Source organism: Falco cherrug, chromosome 1, assembly GCF_023634085.1.
Source record: "Falco cherrug isolate bFalChe1 chromosome 1, bFalChe1.pri, whole genome shotgun sequence".
Taxonomy (NCBI): Eukaryota; Metazoa; Chordata; class Aves; order Falconiformes; family Falconidae; genus Falco; species Falco cherrug.
The window spans coordinates 86,765,020-86,784,081 of NC_073697.1; the positions used below are offsets into that span (position 1 = coordinate 86,765,020).

General features: G+C 44.5%; 1 protein-coding gene across 25 annotated transcripts in view; it reads left to right on the forward strand.

The window, feature by feature from the left end:
* The window catches only part of FBRSL1 (fibrosin like 1), a 548,206-nt gene that overhangs the window by 455,576 nt on the left and 73,568 nt on the right, over positions 1-19,062 (forward strand). The window lies entirely within an intron of this gene.

Below are 19,062 nucleotides of genomic sequence, written 5' to 3' on the forward strand. Positions count from 1 at the left end.
GAGAGTCACCAGAGTTGTAGCAAATTCACCTTTGTCTTCAGTCTTCCAAATTCATGGTGTGGTGGCCGACAAGACATTAAGAGCTATTATTTATGGAGTAAACACTGTACATAATGGCAGACAAAACCCAAAGAAACCATGATCCCAAAAAACATGATCCAGGACTCCAGGAAAATTGGAACATGTAGGTTACCTAATCTTAGTTCTCCATCAAATGAAAACATTTAGGAATAATTACAAGAAAAAACCTTCTAAGCTTTCAGCCACAATGTCCTACAGAGCATTGCCAACCCAAAGTGAACCCACCAAGCACAACAAACTGATTGCTAGTGAACTCGTTTGTAATTAATGCTACTAGAACTTAGATTAAAAATGGGGGCTGTGTGCCCCTTGTGTTACTATCAGTAGTTGAGAGGGTTGGAAAGCTACATCCTGTGTGGAAATGTTGCAGTGGCTGAAAGATTGTCTAAAACTTCTTCATGTTTAGCTGTAGTGGAACGTGCAAAAGACTTAAAAATTCCTTGAAGATGCCTAGAGAGACCCAGCCATGGTGTCAGTGGGAGTATGTGTTGAAAGCTGCCTGGGAGGGGGATGTTTCTCAGAATAGTTTGCAAAAAGTAACATTCACAACCCAGTATGGACAATTAAGAGAACGTTAAAAGTAAATGGGTTAATTTTTCCCAACTTTTTCTTGCCCAAACACAGCTAAAAGACACTTTAAAAAAAAAAAAAAAGAAAAAGGAAAAAAAAAAAAGGCTTGGTTGTTCCTCACTGTAGCTGTGTCTTGAGGGCTTTCCTTAATGAGCTGTCTCTTTCTATCCAGTATGGAAAGAAAAACAAAAGAGTTAGAGACCTTCCTTTGTCCCCATGTGATTTTAATCTGATTCATTCATTCCTAATCATCTTGAAGGATTATAAAAGCAAAACCTGTTAAATCTTGGTTCTTACTTCTTTTCTTTCTCTCCCAAACATCATCATTTGTTCTTTTATCATGTTGCATTTCTTTACCCGTGAATCAGCTGCCTTTTAATTTTTTTTCTATATAATGAAAGTCGGGTGGGAAGGGAGAGGGGCGACGGGAGTGCTGCTTTCTTTGATTCATTTGACACACGAGTGTTCCTTGGCCTTTCATACCGAGGAGTGGATGCAGCTCTTGAACGAATTGGACCTACTTGTTTGCTGGCCTAGGCCATCTTGTTATCCAGCCAGCTGTGTTTTGATCTTGGAGGGCCGTTTGAAGATTAAATTGAGACATCTTTTGTTACTATTAAGTGCAGTAATTAAATCAGCTCAGTGTTATTTAAGTGTGGAAAATGTCGCTTCACTGGCCCATGGGTGCCTGAAGTTGCCATTAGACAGCTGTGTTGCTTCCAGTACTAATGATGAAGAGGTAGGAGAAAAGAGCCAAGTGCTCTCTAAATAATTTTCAACTCTTTCTGGGTTATGCTGGATCCCCTCCCCACCTTTTTGTGTGACGTTTCTCCCCCGTCTCTCCTCAATTCATGAAGGACAAGGTTTTTGAGAGGGAGCTCAGGCTTTGGCAGGTGGAGAGCTGGACATGAGCGCCCTGCCCTGAGCAGAGGGATGGTGTGGGTGAAATGTGCCATGGCATGGCCAAGTTCCCCGGATCGGCAGCTGCTGCTCCATCTCAGAGTTTGCAGGTTGTTGGCTCTGTGACCAACAGAGCAGGCTGAGCTAGCAGGATGGATGCAGTAAATGAGCAAAGTTGGCTGCTTCCCCCCCGCCCCTTCCTCGCAGGGGGCAGTCTGCCAGTCAAGCCAAGCACGGCAAGTACATTTGTTCCCATGAGGGTCATTGTAATACAATTTGCTGGTGAGGACTGGCCTGACTGTGAAGCAGTGGCACCTGGGAGATGTGAACTCTGGCTTAGGCCAGGGCTGGTATCGTTCAGAGGTCACCTGGGGCTTAACGGGGTGAGAGTCAGTTGCCCTTACCCGTCCCCCTTTGCCTTCTGCTTGCCGAGCAGATTGCTTGGAGAGAAGTGGCTGGAGGTGATGATTGGCAGCAGGGAGTGGGGCAGAGAGATGCTGGAAGAAAAAGTGAGATCCTCAGTGGGAGAAGCAGTTCTTCAGAGGTCGAGTATGTTTTGATGCCAGGTTAAGTTGCGCAGCAGTATGGGTTCATTGCTACTGGCAGCACTGGTTGCTTGAGCCGTTGCCTTGCTCTTCCCCATCGTGCCCTTTAGAAACCCCATCTTACCTCCCGCGTGCAGCTGAACACGCAACTTGCTGCTCTGGTGGTTCCCACAATGAAATTCAGCAGCGCTCAGGTCTTGGTGGGGGAGAGCAGGCAGGACTGCGGACAGCCCCATTCAGCTACCGTGCTGCCCACCAGGGCAAAGCTGTGTGCTCGCTCCCCGAGCCCGCGACCCAGCCGTGTCCCCAAGCCTCTTGTTAAGTCTGTCCTCCCGCACGCACCCGACTCTCTGGCTTCCATCTCCAGTCATTGCCCAGCAACATCTATTTGCATTGCTTTGTACGTTCTGTGTTTTATAGAGGGGGAAGTGTATTTGCACTTCGCAAGTGTTTTTAAGCTGTGGCAAGGGCAGAAGTATGGCATATGGGTGGGGATGAGAGAATCAGAAGCATGATGAATCTGTTTTTCTTACCTTGTTTAAAATTGCCTGTTAAGATTCAGCAGCCGCACCTCCGATCAGCCTAATGGTGTCTGCCATGTTGCGAATACACAGTCATTAGTTGGTCCAATTCATGCATGCTGAGGTAGGAGGGTGATGTGAATGCAAAGGAGATGGAGAGAATAGAAGTTGGGGGGGCAGAGGAAGGAGGGGGAGAAGCTTGGTAATACAGTGACAATGAAACATACGGTAGTCACACTGGAAAACTTTCTCCTTCATTAGCAGGGATCTGTTGAGTTTCTGCTCACATTAGGGTAATTAACACAAGTACAGATTGTTGAACATCTGTGCAGTTTAACTATATGGCCGGTTCCCAGGCTTTAAACAGGGCTGTGAGGAGCCAAATGCAAAGCAGTATGAAAAGCCCACACACTATTCATTTTACTGAAATTAGCATTTCTGGATGAAAGCTGATGTTGCACGTCGGCTATAAATTTTCTGTAGTCTGTTGCCAGGTTGGCTGATGATCTGAGGTTAGTGTTTGTTAATAATTTTTTTTAAATTGTTACTTTTAGTATTCTGGAGGGGAAGTTTCTATCTCACTCTTCCTTTTCTTAAAAGGCAAAACAAAAAGCAAGCAAAACAAAGCATCTGGGTATATGACATCTGATGTGCTTCTTAATCTTTTTCCAGTGGAAACCCAGGAAGGAATTGCTGGTTCAGCCTCCGTCAGGGGCTGCTGGCTTTGTGGAACCACCAAGGCTTTTTGATATTTCTGACCAAACTGTGGTTTTAATTTTCTAGCGAGGCTCTGTTTACGATGTATTCTAAAAAAAAATGCAGAGTTTTGTCTGCAGGATGGTGGTTACACAGGTATTGCTTCTCCGCACATCACCATCCCATAACTCTGTCTGTGTACATAGCGTTACCGATATAAAGGTATATCTCTATTTGTGGAGAGCCTTCTGCACTGATTATCCCAGAGGACAGTTGTTCTGCTGTGGCATCTTAAGCTTCCTCCTTGCTCGTTTTTACCTCGCCAGCTGAGAGCATCTGGGCCACAAGGCTTGACAGATTTTTGGGCATAATGGCCAGCAGCAGCAAGTTCTCTGCAGAGGGTCCTTCACGCCACCACTGTGCCTTGGTCCATCAGAGCTACTGCTTGCTGGCCTTCAAATGATATAGCAAGACCACTTAATACTTTAGGTTTTTTCGGTCTTTTTCCCTGCGTGGATAGGGACGGGCCAGTTTTTCCTTAAATGGATGATTCGTGAAGCCTTCTTCACATTGGTTTCCTGGTAGTGATTACTCATGGTCATGTTTTTGACAGTGGATTTTGAGGGTCTTTTCACTTTGCACCTGGAAAATTTTCACTGGGAAGTTCAGACCAATGGTTTCAGCACATGACCATCCACAATTTTCTCTTCTTTAGATGATTTCCCCTTGTGACTTTTTCTGTCTTTCGGTGTTCTGGAGCGTTCCCAGTTGTGCATTGACTCTTGGGTGTTCTGGCTGTACCTGTACTTAGGCCTATGAGCAATATAACTGCATACCTGAATACACGAGCACACCTGGGTTTGTATAAAATTGAATCAAATTTGTACCATACTAGAAACTTTCTGTGAAAGTGGCTGTGCATCGCAACCAAAGTTCTGAAGGGTGTGCCAAGAACCATAAAACCTTGTAATTCAAAAGTGCACTGTGCAGAGATCCTGTATCATAAAAAGGATTTGCCTTTTTTATTACTAATGTTATCTCTTTCAGATACAGATTTTAACATATGCTGAAGTTTAAAAAATAAAAACAAAACAAAAAAAAAACCCCAAACAAACCAAAAACTGACCAAATTTGTTCCATGAGTGGAATTGCTGTAAGGTGGGTAACACAGCTGGGACATGAAGTCATGCACCATGTTTGTCAGGAAATTTTAGTGGAGACGACATTCATGTATGAACATAAAGAAGCCTACCAATGTGCGTAAAAATAATAATCCTTATTAACACTGTTTTGTCTGCTGTTTTCACTAAGCAAAAAAAATTTGTTCATGGTGGGTTTTTTTAGTGTAATCCCTATGGACTGATGTGAATAGAGCTGACCTTTGAAACCCTATTTAAATTTTGAAAGGATTGGGTTTGTGGTTTTTTTTTAATTGGGAAAGGAAGGAGCTCAGTGGCTGGGAGGAAATGTAATTCTTGCCAAGAGTGCAGTGATTTGGTCCTTTAGTTCACCTTCAGCTCCTGCTCTGTAATGACTTACACTCCAGCCCAGAATTTAGCTTGACATCATTTGAAATTGTTGGTGAAATTGTTGCCATTGCACCCACCAGTTCCTCCATGGTCTGCTGGCAAACATCAGAGCTTGCAGAGCTTCGTATTCTTTGTGACCAAAAAACCTTCTGGGACCAAAATGCAGTCTTCAAATTCAGGCCTGCAAATGTCTGGGCTTCAGGAGCACTATCACCCACATGCCTGTAAGACAGTACTGTAAATACTGTGCTCAGTGTTCTGTCATTGCAGGATCACTTTCTAGGGTGAAGGTGTCCCCACAAGACAGACTTGCTGAATCATGTAAAACTGTGTTTAGTTAAGTATGTGGTTTATTTTTGAAGCACAAATTTAGTAGATCTAGTCCAAAGGGAAATTTGGGCTGGCCTACTTACTCTTGTAACAGTTTTGCAGGTAATTATTTGTGTGCACACCAGCTTAGGTAGGGAAAGAAAAATTGTGCATACCAGCTTAATTAGGAAAAGAAAAATTGTTTGGGTGAAGTGATTATCTACATTTGATTTCTTACCCTCTTCATAAGGATGTCGGAAGGTGGCATGTTGTCTGGTAGCAATGAGGGACATGTAACAGATGCTTTCTGAGCTATACAGGACGATGACAGAGGGCATTTGCCCTTTCAAAGAAGGGTATGCAGTGAATGGAGCATTGAGATTTCCTCTGTGGTGCTCTTGCCAAAAAGATCCTGACCGTTTGGCTAAGAGATATTTGTTTAAGCCTAAATATTTATTTATTTATTTATTGAAAAAAGAAAGTAAGGCATTTTACCTGGCTTTATACGATCATATCTTAAACCAATGGAGTAGCCACATATAGACAAGTCTGAGGACAGACCAAGAGAGTGAAAGAAGGAGGAAGAATTGTTGGAAGAGACTAGATTCTGGGGGAGAGCGGGAGTTTCTTAGGGACACTTCCCTTTTCTTGAGTATGGGCTACAATATTCCAGAAGCTGCAAAACTGTATGGTTGGGGTGGGGGAGCGCTGACATTTTGCGTTAAGAAGATTGCTCTGGCAGTTTAGGTAAATGCAAGTATCAAAATGTTCTCATGCCTTGTTTGTTGTTCTCTGTGCTGATGGCAAGAGGGTTGAGGAGGGCCATGCTTACAGGTTTTTGAGACATGTTAACGCAGCCTGGTACAGAGAAGTCCAACATGAGAAATTTTTTTAAATTAACCACACTGTTTCTGTTTTAAACAGTTTGGTTTTTTCCTGGACTTGATGATAGTTGGTGTTAGTTTCAGTATTGGCAGAATTGCGTCAGCTTAAGTTGATGAGGATGTTCAGTCTTACCAAGGTTAATATCTGTGCTTCTTAGATTTGTACCCCATGTATCTTTGCTCGGATTTTATTTGGTCTCATTCTAGGAAAAAAAAAGCTCTATACAAGAGAGTCATGCTCAGGAACAAAAATCAGTATTCCTGTTAAAATAAGCAGACAGACCTTGCTTATTTTCACTAACTACTAGGCAAACCAATCACCTATTTGGGTATGTGGAACTGACCATGAAATTGAAGCACTGCTATATCTGCAGGTACACTGCCAAAATGAAACAAAATTTTCCTTTATTAATTCCACTCACTCTGCCTCAGCCCTACTCCTTAAGAGTATTTCCTACAGACTGGACTTAAAATGGCCTTTCTGTTCCTGAAGAGCAGAAAATGGCAATCCAACCGGAGAAGAGGTTTCAGAGTTGTGTAAGATAGCAAAACTGTGGCTGGTGAAACAGAGCTGTCAGCCTTCAGTTACGTGGCTGTATCTGAGACTGCAAATGCTGATTTCCCTTGCAGTGAGACTACTTGAACTGATTTGTCTAGCAGGTTTTTCCAGCATGTACACTGTGTATCTATCCCTCGCTGGCTGGGAGGGTGTAGGGCATGCATTGAGGAACTTGAGGACATAATTTTGAAGGACTCCTAAAGTTTCCTTGGAGGTTTCATTTTATTCATCACTAAGCTAACTTCTGTGAAGCAGCAAGTTCTCTTGTTCTCCTACATGATCACTTTGAATGGGTAGTTGCATTTATTTAAATACCTAAAATAAGCTCAGAGAACTTGAGACTAGCTTTAGCTGGGCTGCATATCCTCTCAGACCTTTATCAGACCCCAAACTGGGTGCATCTTGCTAAAATTGCGGTTGCATGGTTGGAATTATCTCCGTTGCATAGATGGGAACACCGAGGCAGATTTGATATTACTTGCCCCAGGCCACCTAATGCTGACAATAGACCACACAGTCCCTCAGCCTCTTTCTATGCCAAAACCATTCTCTTGTGTATGCCTATGGAAAGCAGAGTAGAGTGAATGAAGAGTGGTGTTTGTGGTGATAACAACGTGTGTTGCGTCCCAAAAGGCCGTCGGACAGTGATGGATACATTGCTGTGAAATTAAAATCGCCAGGAGATGCACGGAAGGGAAGGCTAAAATGGTCGTTTCCGTGCTCATAGGTGGACGAGGAGCACGCAGGCAGCGAGATGAAGGCGGCAGCATTAGCTGGGTCCGTCAGCCCCTGCGCCAGGCAGCCCATTTGCATTCTTCTGTCAGGGAGTTGGAAGCTGCCACGGAGCAGTTTATGCTCCAGCCTGCTCTGGCCTTGAATTATGCATGACCAATTTATCATGCCCCCAGCTGAAAAACTAATTGTGTCCCTGGGATATATTTACTAGAAATTGTAGTTTGCTGTGCTGGGGTCCCCAGAGTGTCCGGCAGAGCAAATGACTGGGAAGTCAGAGCATGTTCAGAACAGGACTCCTGGCTCCACCGGAGCCACCACACAGTTGATAGATTTTTCACTTCGATTGCCTTTCCAAGGGTTCCCCCCCCTCCTTCCTATTTTTCTTACACTGCATTACACTTAATCGGGCTGCAGGAGACCTTCCAGTAGTCTCCAGTATTAAAAAGCACACCGACATGCCTGAAAAAAAGGCAATTTATTCAGGAAATGCCAACCAGGTTGGGGGGAAGGGGGCTGGTTTATTCTGTGTGTGGTTTTTCTTTTTTTTTTTTTTTTTATAAGCACAGTGTGGTTTCCTGTAATGTCTCCAATTACCGTGAACGTCCCCTCCCTCTCGAGATCTAGAGTGATGAGATTCCCTAATTACTGTCATTTGAATGAGAGGTTGGGAAGGAGAGGATTTCTTTTCCTCATACAGAGCTTGTGGGGTGGGCTTAAGCTTGCAAATGGTATTACCACCGGGTCTGGCAAAGGAGCATGGGATGCCCCAAAATGAATTTCTCAGTGATGAAATGCCAACTGTCAAACATGTATCTGGCTGTAAACCCTCTCATAAGGTAGAGCTAAGCCATAAAGATTGTCAGTGGGGGCAAGGTTTGAAAGGGAAGGAGGTATTTCACCGATTTAATTAATTACCAAGTTCAGTCTGTCCTCCCCCGCTTGTCACAGAAGATGTCAAGGAGTTAATCACAATAAAGGAGTCAACAGCAGCATGACTTCGGAGGCATGAAGAGCCCTCTGGAATCTCTTGCTCCCTTTTTGTTGTCCTCCTTGTTTGACCCGGTCCGGCTCCGCCTGACAGGTTTGCAGCAGGAGCCATGCCAGCTGCCGGCCGCATGGCTCCCCAGGAGGCTGGGGGCTGCAGGCTGGGACCTGGAGGGAAGGGGCTGCTCCTCTGCCACGGCAGGCAGAGAGAAGCCTGTCTTGAGGCTGTGCTGAAACGGGCTGTAGGCTCCGTAGTTGGGCTGTGCTCTCCCGCCGCTTTAAATGGGATTCAGTGCATGTCCTCTTGGGACGAGAGCTGTAGGAAGTTAATCGGGCTGGAAGAAAGGTGCTGCAGAGGTGCTTCCTTAAGTGAATTCAAGATGTATGAAGTAGTTTGTGGAAACTATCGCCAGCCAGTGTGTTGCATGGGAAGTTGAAAGAACTGAAGGTTGTTTTATTTGATGTTGTTTCTGATTGTCACAGATCTGGATCAGCTTTTAAACATTCAAAAGCTCTCTACAGCTTCCTTCCTTCTAGTTCTCCAAATCTGTATTCATCATCAGTTCCCCAAAAAGATCTGGTGAAAAGATTTTGTTCAGGTGACTACGCATCTTGCTCCATAAAAAGTAGAGCGGATCTGTTGTGTGATGAAACCATACTCCTTTTTGCTGAAATACGTGAAACCAGCATAAGACGAGATCTGAAGCTTGTAAAATAGTATTGGAGAAAAGGCATAAGCAGGTTTTTCCCTGAATGCAGCTAGCCAGAGCAAAACCGAGAGTACATGGTTCAAGGCTGACATGGACAACCAAACCAGGAGTGCCTGTACTGCATCTCCTCAAACCCTGGTGAACTGGAAATAGACGTGATTCTGTGAGATGATGTCCTTCTAGGGTCCAGCACTGTAAGATTCCTTTGCTCCCTTTAATCTGTTGCATCTACTGATTTTCAAAGAGCAGTGGACTGGTTGTGGAGCCCAGCAGTTCAGTGGGTCTCTCTTCAGAGAGGCAAAGGAAATTTCTAAGCTGAGTTCTACAACATGTTTTTCTGGAGGGTGTTGTAGCGCTGATGAAATTACTGTGCTTTTTGAGCAGTCGGGAGAGTGCAAGAAAGACAGGCTGGGCGATATAGGATGGAGACCACTTTCATGTAGCAGCAGTTAGACCATTGGGGAAAGGGTAGGACCAGAGACAATGCAAATCACAGGATCTTTTGTTAGTGTCTTTTAGCTGCAGTGGCTCGGTGTCTGGATGCGAGTCCAGGTTAGGCTCCTTTTGCTGGTGGTTCTTACTAGCTTGTTAATGATCTTCCTAGGTTTTAAGTGCCTACAAATGTGAGTTCTCCGATAACTTGAGTTCAGGGCAGCTGTCCTTGGTAGGGTGTCCAGATTTCTCTTATGAAAATCTTCCATGTTGTGTTCTCTCCCAGCTCTCCTGTTCATGAGGCAAATAACCCCTGGCACTGTGGTACCTTGTGGGTATTGCTTTTCCCTGAACCTACCTCCTAAGCTCTTTCCAAGGGAGCTTGGCTGGCTGGCAATTGACAGTATCTGAGTGGCTCTACTGGTTTTACTTCCTCTGTGTTATTACTCAAGTACTTTTGGCTTTGCCGGTTGTTTTCAGTCTGTTGCTGTGCTGTGTTTGAGTTGCCTGAGCTGTTTGGTTTTCTCCCACTTGCTTTGCTGCTGCTGTGGCTGTGGTGGGACGAGAAGCTGCAGCACTGCTAGGAAAGGTCAAGTGCAGAGGAACCCACAAACAAGCCACAGCGGCACCCAAAAGATGAAAATAAGGTGGTGGAACTGGGGTGAAATAGAAGTCAACATCTATTTCTTAAGAGGCTACGTGACACAAGCTGACCATCACCTCACCTTCCCAGGTTTTTTCTCACCCAAAGATCCTGTCCTCCATCCTTTTCTTCTTCCTCCTCTCTCCGTCCTGTAGCTGGGATATACTTCAGTGTCAATTTTCATTTCCTCCTGTGCTTAAAGTTACATTGCGAAAAATGAGCAAAGGGGGCAGGGGGGCATACAGGCTTTCTTAATAAGGTGATTTTTTTTTTTTTTTTGGTCATGCTTAAGGGTTAAGGGAAATTACGCTAACATCAGCTACAACTTAAACATAGTACTTGCTACCACAGTTTCAAGTCGGTGTGAATGTAGTCGGCTAAAACATCATTCTGGCTTTGGAACTGGGGTTCGGGACGTGGGGTGGGGTGTTAGCCCCATGTCCTCAGCATGATGTATTTCTAAGTGTTAACGTGTTCCTCCCAATCAGGAATGAGGACTAACAAAAATTGATAGGGAAAAAGGGGGCAACAGTCATGATAAAACCGTGGAAGCATTGCTGGAGACATGTGCCCGTACAGTGGCACATCCATATCCCTGGCTTAGGCAGCTGTAGAGGAATTCTGAGGGGGATGCGGGAGAATAAACCTTGCTGCTCTAAGAAATCCTGAAAATGTCCCTCAGAAATGCTGCAAGTATTCGGAGGCTGCTGGAAGTGTTCCAGTATCGGAGTCTTTGTCTCCATCCATCACAGGCACTGCCATCTTTGTGCCCCCAGCTTCAAACAAGGGCTTCATGCTGTCCTTGCAATCTGCCTTTATGCAGCGGAGTGTGGAGGCTTCTAATTACGAGGCCGAGATGCGCGGCGGGTGGGGAGGCGTGCTGTGCCCCACAGCCGCGTACCTGATTATCCGTTGCTGAGGTCGTTAGAAGGGTTACTCCTGAGTTTAAGCCTGCTCTGCAAGACCCCTAATTATATGCTGCTCTGCAAGTTGCATTAAAAAGAAATTGTTGAAAAGACAAAGGACAGAATAACATTTCCTCCCTCGTCTTCCCCTCTCTCCCCCCCTGCAACACACACAGACACACACTCCCCCAGCTCTCCCTGCTGGGCCCAGAGCTACTTCTCACGCTTGAGTTGGTGCAAGCTCTGATAAAGCCATTGAAAGATGCAGCAGGGAGACAGAGCGCTCCCAGGGACAGAGGGAAGCAGAAGAGGAAGCCGAAGTAAAATGACCCCCTCCCAGGTAGATACAGCCGGGCACTGCTTGCTGAAGGAGTTGCCCCACAGAGCAGAATTAGAGAAGAGATTAACCGTCCTTTATTGTTTTGTTTCACTTCCTAGGGAGCAATGTAATGCGGTTTCTTCCATCGTGAAAAACCTGCTTCAGCTGGAGCTCCGGGAAGCCTGAATCACTATAGATAACACATTCAAAGTGCAGTATCCCTTGCACATGCTGCCAGTTCTCATTTTAATCTCCCCAGACATCAAAAAAATTAAAATGTAAAATTCTAAGCTATGCAGTTGAGTGACATGAAGGCTGCACTCACTGCAATGCAATTTCCAAATCTGGGACATGCACACATGTGTCCATCCCTGTCAGAGATAACAGTTTTATGTGTGCTTTCCATGAGCCCATGAAGTGTACCACTAACAGAGATAGAGAATTGAATGGGTTCTTCATTACCACATGTCTGGACTACTAATGAAACTAAACCTGGGTCGGTAACAGTAGCACTAAATATTTCCAGCGCTTCTTGGTGCGATGGTAACATTTTCAATTTACGGTGGAGATTATTATAGGGGTATCTGCGGTACCAAGGGTAATGCTTTTTCAAGATTGCTATTTCAAGGGGGGGGGGGGGGGGCGGTATTAGTATTTGTGTTATAGTAGTACCTGAAAGCCTGAGTGACAGACCAGCATTTCACTGCACTGGTGCCGTACAAACATAGAGGGGAAAAAAGGATTCTGTGCTGGACACAGGGGTTTTTTGAGATGTGTCTATGGGGTTTTTTCATTGCTTTTGTAGATGTAGAGAAACTCATATTTGAACAGGAATTTCAAAGTCAAAATGTCAAAGTTTGAGTCACTTCTGTACTGGAGAAGCTTGCTGACTCTCATATTATACTTTGCTGTAATCGGTGAGCTTTACACCTTGCTCAGTGTCTTGAATATCTCAGTTGTAGTGCTCCATTGTATGCTGCTTATTTCTTACTAGTTTGTCTTCATTTTATTTTGGTGTGCAACACTGAATTCACTGCCCACCCAAGGCACTAACAGCAGGGAAACTTTTGCTCCTCCTGTCTGATGTGATTTTTTTTTGTCCTTCCTATTTTTTCATGTGTTCAGTTTGTCTTAGTGAGGAAAGTCCCTTCAGCAACCTTTCTTGGGGCTCTGGTTAGGGTGGCTGAAGAGAGGCAGCGATGCAGCCGTGCTGGCAGCACAGCGTATTGTTTGTGCATTTGTTGGCACTCCCCTGAAAGCGCTGGGTTGAGCACGGGGTGTGAGGTTGAATGCACTTCTCTCTTGGTCACCTTGCGCTCGCTTGTGTTTCTGCCTCCAAGGCAAGGTCAGAAACCACCAATCGATAGCTGTCTTCTCTTGTTTTGTGTTTTTAATGTGAACTCATAAGCCTCTCTCTGTGTGTAAGGTGAAATAATCCCAAACCTTGAACCTGATAACCCAAAACCTCAGTGCATCGGCTTGATGAACCCCTTTGCTTTCTTATGTCCTGCTTTTCACTGCTGCCTGTTGAAAGATGTCTTGGGTGTAATTCCTGTGGGGCATCATTCCTGCCTACTTACCTGACAGCAGTTTGAAAATGGCCCTTATCCCACTTGCAGTGTTATGTGGCTTTTATATTCTGGCAAGGTGACACGACAAAGATAGCTGCCTTGAAATTACTCCAGAGAGCAAAATCTTTGTTTCAGATGGTATTTGGAGATCTTCCAGTCATGCCTCATAGTTTCATGGCATCTGCGTCTAAGACTGTTGAAAACCTCTTTGATTTAAAAATGTCATATTGCTTGAGCTGGGACTGTGATCTCATCTTCAAGCCGGGTGCAGGAGCACTAGTACCAGTTCAGCAGTTCAGTCAGTGGTGGTACTTTCCTTGTCTTGCACACTCTTCAGTTAGCGAGAGTCGCTTGTTGGCTTTTCATTTTTAGTTTTGTGATATCTCCCTGCTTTAAAAAGTGCAAAGAGCAATCACATTTTTTTGCATGCATCGTTTGTTGGTTTCTTCAACCCCAAAGTCCCCAGAGTCTGCAAGTTGAGTAATTTTTCTGCTGGCACAGACTTGTGTAAGAGGCATTACTCAGAGATGGCAGATACTCTTGAGGCTTCGGCCGTGTGTTGTTGAACAGTCTGCAGAGTCTTGCTCATTTTGTCAGTTTGGAAATAAAAGAACTTGAAATCTAGTAGTAGTGAAGATAAAAGTGAATTTCATTTATAGTGCTTTTCAAACCTCAGGACATATGCAAGACAACGAAGCAGGCAGCATGTTCAGCTATAGCTCGCTTAGCAGAAGTTTGACACCGTAACCCATTTCATTGAGCAGATAAACACTGGGCATGAGCAACGGCTGCTTTTGAAAGACAGCACTGTGACTTCCATCTGGACAGCTGCCAAGGAGGGGTGGAAGGGACATAGTGCTAACATCTTGCTTGAGCCATGACACCTTTAATGTGATCATTTTCCCTGTCTCAGAATCAAAAGTGTCTAAATTCTTACTTGTGATCTCCAAAATCTGGCTCTCTGGTTCAGAGGCCAACTAGAATGCCAACTCAGACAACCCAGATGTGGCTCTCAAACCTCTGATTGGGAAAGGCTGGCTTAGTACTTACTATCTTTTTTTGGGTTTTGTGTTTTTCCATTGTGTGTTGGAGATGTTTTTTTAAGTTTCTAAACAGGTAAGCACTGGCTGAGTTCAGATGCACAGTCTGTACTAATGGAGGTGAACCAAGAGAACTTTGATGGAGCTGTATTTCTTTATTAATTGCTTTACTGTTAGAAAGACAAGATCTCCTGGCCTTAGCCCAGGTAGATCTGAAATATCTATCAGAAGACACTGCAGTAGCAGTGCAAAGGAAGTATGCTTGCACTTATAGGAGGTGGTGATAAAATGCACCCAGGAAAATGCAAGTGTTGGGCTGATGCAAGACACAGTCCTACAGCTGGTGTTGATATGCAGTGACCTTGCGTGCTAGAAGGATGTGCTGTCATGCATCATGACGCTGATTCCCCCCTGGACTGCTTCATTTCACACAAATTAACTTAATACTTTACAATGGCTCTTGCAAATTTACGTTATGATGTGTTTGTGGCAAAGGCCTACGTCCACTTCAGTTCATGGTGTGGTGAAGTGTATTGAAACAACCTGGTCTGCAAGGACCTGGAAGGACCAGGGGAGCAAAGGAAAGGATACAGGCAAGATGATGAATGAATGTTGGTGGTTGTCTGAATTTAAATGGAGCCTTTTAGCTGCAGCTTCCTGAGCAGTTGTGATTTTTTCTATTTGAAAAACTCAAGGCAAATCTCTTCCACTCTTCTAAAGCTAAAGAAAATGTTTGTATTTCGATTGTGTTTATATTTGAAATAAGGGATGAGCAGGTGGAAGAATGTGACTATTTAGTTCAGGCTTTATGGAAAGAGAAAGTGTGAAGTGACTCAGAGTTGAAAGGTTATGAAGTGAGAAAGAGGTAAAAACAATAGTCTCTTATTCGTGCCTTCCAGGTAGCCAAGGTTTCTGGCCATCCAGCTGCCACAGCCTTAGGACTGTGACCAGACCTGTGCATGGAAGGTTTCCTTTTCTACCATTTTATTCAGTTGCTCCTCCAATCTATCCCTTCCACTCTTTAGGACCAATATTGGGCAAGTACATTTAAAAAAATATTGTCAGTGGCCGCTGCTCTGTGCCTTGTCTTCACCAGCACTTGTGCCACGGCTGTGACGGGCAGAGCTAGACCAGCAGAGAGCCAGCATAGATGGGTTCAGCAGAGATTAATGCCAAACACGGTTGCTGCTAGCACACCATGAGAACCCCCTGCGAATGGAGCAGGATTAAATCTGAACCTTGCAAAGATGTTTGAAAACCAGCAGAGCGGGTGGCTGGAAGCTTAACTCTGCACGAGGACACTTTGGAGAGCAGAGAGCCACAATAGCAGTTTCAGTGCCAGCTTTGTCCCAGCTGCCAGAAGGGACTTTGTCAGGGAAGTCCTTTACCATGGCACTGGTCCCCCAGCTGCTGGAACAATTGCTTGAGACCACTGGCAGTCAGCACAATTAAAGCAGCCTTCAGGCTGCTTTTTTATTTTACACAGGCAGTTATCCAGGTCCAAGGATTGGCTCAACCTGGAAAGATGTAGAAGGAAGTTTGCCATATTGTGCCCTTCTGCACTAACTCTCCTCTTCATCTGCGTTTAAGGATCCGGCCTGGCTTTTGGTTGATCTGCAGTCACCCCAGGTTGCATCTGTGAAACACTCCCACTACCCCTAGGGTATTGATTTATGTGACAAGATAGATCACTTTTTTTCTTTCTACATAAAGGAGACATTTAATTGAATTAATTATCTAATTTATTGCCTGGCGAAATGGGATTTTAGCTATATGAATTAGTAATACAAACCAAGAGCACCCTTAAAACTTTAACCCCTTTCCTTTCTCTTAAACTGTGTCACAGCTGTTAGATCACATCTACAAAGCAGGAGTAACGTGGCTGCTGGTAACGCATTTACTGGTCTTGTGTCAGGATGGAACTGCAGGAACCGAATAAGGCTGCTTGCTAATTCTTCATTGTTTCTTCCTTAGGCCAGGTAGAGCCTTCCCTTTGCCTCTGTATTTTTAAAAAGGGGAGCTGAGAGGTATGTTTACCAAAATGGATTTTTGTCCCGATGGGAATGGCCCTCTTATGCTTTCCTCTGCTTTTTTAATGTGAGTATGTAAATATATGTAAATGTATACAGGGGCTTGGATTTACCCTCTTCGTCTCCCCCCTCCCATGTATAATGTATGTGTTAAACACGTAATCATTAATCAACTTTGTGGGGAGTGGAGACAGGAAGGGCTCTTTGATGATAGATGTATACTTGTGACTGTGCTTGTATGCGTATTTATTAGGCAGCAGGGTGCTATCAAAAGAAACTCCGGGTCCCCAAGGATAAGAAACAGCATAAGGAACAAATGAAGAGGGAAAAAAATCCAGCCCCTCTTACTGTAAAACCCTCTGTCTTCTACCATCTGTCTCCTTTTCTGGAATGAAATAAATTGGGGAGAGATCTTTGAATGAGGTGGTTATTTGCAATGCACAGAAACATTAATGTGGAGCAGAAGCAAAGTTACGGTTAACGTTGCCTCTGATGGCTTGGGAGTGTTGGAGGCAGGATGACATTATTTCTTTTGTCTGTACATGCTGGAAGTGGTTTAGAGCAAAACAGCCTTCAGGTTATTGTGCACAAGCGCAACTATTTCCTAGGTTTTAATATCATGATTGATGTTATGGAAGGCACAAATTAGAAGTGGTCGTTGCCCTGAAGTGTTCACAATAAAGACAACAAAAACTACAGTGGTTCTTTGTGAGTACCCAGCTTAGAACATGCTTCAGGCAGCTCTGTGTTGCTGGAGGAGGACTTGAGGCACTGGAATTACTCCTCTGGAGATTAAGGTAGAGGTGTAGGAATTGACTTCTTCATATGTCTCTTCCCGTGAGATACAGCAGCAAGCCTTGGGACCCGAGAGCTTGGATTTGACACAGGAAACGAAACATTTCCTTGGTTGTGTTAAAGAGGAGCTTAGTCAATCTTGCAGAGTTGTGCGTGTGATCTTGCACAAAATTGTGTTGTCCAAAATTATAAAGTTGGAATAGACACGTTTGGGGGGGGGAAATTAAAAATACAAATTATTTAAGTGCCTTAGATTATTTTTCGCTGTTCTTGCCTAGCTTGTGCACTTGCAAGTGCCTATTTTGAGAAATATCTAGTAAAATACGTATTATTAAGTGAGCTTAAAAAGTGGCTTTGGCTCATACAGAACTGCTGCACCTTTTGCTTTGTGTTCTTGCAGAGCTAGGCAGGAGACACCGAGGTCTGATTAGAAGTGCTGAAGTGCATAGGAAACAGCAGTCCCGGCTCCATCAACCATCTGCTCCAAGTCCAGCAATCAGTCACCAGCCAGGGGAGCAGGGGAAGGAGTTGCGAGTGTTAGTGGGGAGCAGCAGCAATGAGAAATGAGACTGGGAGGCAAATGGGAAAGAAAAAATCCATTTTCTGCAGTCTGCCCGATGCAGAGAAGCAGATGGATTGGCTGCAGCATGCCAGATCTGTCAAGGTGTATCTGGTATTATTTTAGGAAAGGAAAAAAAACGGTAAAATCTCAGGAAGGGTATACTCAACAACAGGTATATACATTTGCTTTGGACTAATCTAAGCTATCTTTACAATAAGACAGCAGCTTAAATCCACTGTGGCTATTTCTCTCCATTTTCTATTTCTTTCCTCCTCTCATTTGCCAAAGTCAGCACTTCCAAATTGTTTTACAGATGAGCTGAAAGCCACAGAAATTCAGAGCCTCATCAGAATTTTCCTAAACTGTTGGCTATTCAAGTCTACATTTTTAGTCTTGGAGGCCTTTCCATCATTTTATTTTTCACAGGAGAAATAAACAAGGTATTGGTTTAGAAAAGTGCTTCAGCTACAGTGAGATTAAGCACATACATGGAGCTAAGTGTTTGATCAAGTGCTTTTCTGAATGCACTTTCTAGAAAATTGATGCCCCTTCTGCTCTTGCTAAGCTAATGAGAAGATGCTGGGGTCTGATCAGAGCCTTTTGTGCATTTTCAAGATAGTGTCTCTGGAGGATCATTACACACATGCCTTTGCATTGAGTACAAAGAGATTGTCACTGGGAAGGTGTTACTCACTGTGTATTAACATGCAGGATTATTTTGCCTCTTTTTTCACCGTAGGCTTTTCATCTCCTTACTAAGCAGGCACAGTCATGTCTAGTCTAAAATCACAAAGGTTTCTTGTAACGTTGTTATTTGTGTTTCTAGTTCAAGAAATGAGCTGATAGCTGTTGTGTGACGTTCAGAGAGAGGTATGAAAAGGGCACTGGCATCAGCCCTTGCCACTGAGAGGCCAAGGGAAGATCAGCCAGGACCAAGCCACGGGAGCTCAGCACTTGGCTCCTGAAGGTGCAGTTGTCTGGAGGGGTAAACAACCTGACAGCTGAATAGAGCTGTTGCCGTCTTGGCAAGTGAGCAGATAGTTAGCCAAAGAGCGGTCAAATACAGCTTGTTCTCCTGCTCTTTCCAGAAGCATCTCCTGTGCAAAGCTGGTGGTTGAACACACACACCAGCGATGTTCCCCCTCTTCCAGCTGGGCCAGCTTTCTTCTGGCCAGAGCCGACCTGGCCCTTTGGCAAGCCATGTGTGTGAGTGTCCTGGAAACATTTCAGCTGGTGGCTGAGCATGGCAGGCATCAGCCAGTGACTCAGAACATCCCCCTCAGACATCACCGTGCAGGGAGAAGAGCAAAGCCAGGTCACCGGTGCTCTGCTTATTCACAGGTCCATGAGCAAACACAGTAGAAGGTTTTAGAATGCAAAACCTCTGGCAGACATCTGCCGTTCACCACAGGCAAGCGAAACCTTATGGGTGAAATCATACCAGCACATATGGAAAATAAATGTGGTAATTGCCCTGCAACTATGCCTTATCGTAACAAGTGCCGTTAGATGGACTGTCTGCTGGAGTACACCACCTTCCCAGTACGATGCATGCATATAGAGTTCAGCCTTCCATCCTTCTTGAGACTTGCCAGACTCCAGATCTAGTAACTTTGAGCACACAGAACCATGTTTTTGTTGAAAATAGTTGGTGACTGATAGAAGCCAATAACTGGGAGATGTTCCTTACAGTTTGTGCATGAGGAAATGGCCTGTTTTTGTGGTCAGCAGTTGGCATGGTA